This window comes from Anneissia japonica, unplaced genomic scaffold, assembly GCF_011630105.1.
Source record: "Anneissia japonica isolate Jap-2015-1 unplaced genomic scaffold, ASM1163010v1 scaffold690_len516080_cov150, whole genome shotgun sequence".
NCBI classification, from domain to species: domain Eukaryota; kingdom Metazoa; phylum Echinodermata; class Crinoidea; order Comatulida; family Comatulidae; genus Anneissia; species Anneissia japonica.
The window spans coordinates 4,340-5,234 of record NW_022758421.1 but is presented as its reverse complement, the minus strand read 5'-3'; positions in this window follow the sequence as shown (position 1 = coordinate 5,234).

Genomic DNA, 895 nt, shown 5'->3' with positions numbered 1-895 from the left:
TATAATAAAGTAAAAGCCTCTAGGAAGCTGATGAGCTCTTTGTTAAACTTGATCATGTTTTCGGCCCCTTTTTTGAGAGCTCCTCCATTCCTATCAAAGGATTTACTTTCAAGGGAAGAGTTGATCCCCTGACACTTTTCAGCACACCATCACGTTAAAAGACCGATCTGTATGGTGACCTCGGGGTTTTTCTCTATTTTCGTTGACACGGCTTTCTTGGTGAATCTAGTACTCCTTTCCTTTTCTTTCCTATCTCTGAAAGCCTCAAATGAGAGACGAGCAAGCTTAGGCCTACTTGATGATGGACTTTCATTTGGACTTGGCCGTTTTCGTGTATTAATACTAGAAGTTGAGTCCTCCATTAAAGATTCACCACAAGAATGGCAAAATTTTTCAAATTCTTAACCTTTTGTTGGGTGTCTATAAAACGAAGACCGAAAACCGAAGACCCAAAAACGAAGACCCCTATTTTTTCTCTTTCATTTTGATGATAATACGCCAGGCTCTCACAAAATCCAAATTAAGAAATTTTTCTGTTTGTGAAATTTTCAAGGGTCTTCGTTTTATAGACACCATATAGACACCCTATATGGGTGTCTACAAAACGAAAAACGAAGACCTCCAGTTATTTCTCAATTATCTTATTGAAAGTATTTCAAAATCATCATAAAACAGGTGCCAAGTACCTATTTCATTATTTTATCGGAATAAAATGAGGAATATCAAGAAATACTTAAGGGTCTTCGTCTCCTATGGGTGTCTACAAAACGAAGACCCACTTTTTTTTTTCTTTCAATCGTGATAAAATAATGTTTTTAAATCACTTCATGCTATGTATATATAGTATTCGTCTTCTTAGCACATTGTTGCCTGAATCTGAGTCAATTGAATGATT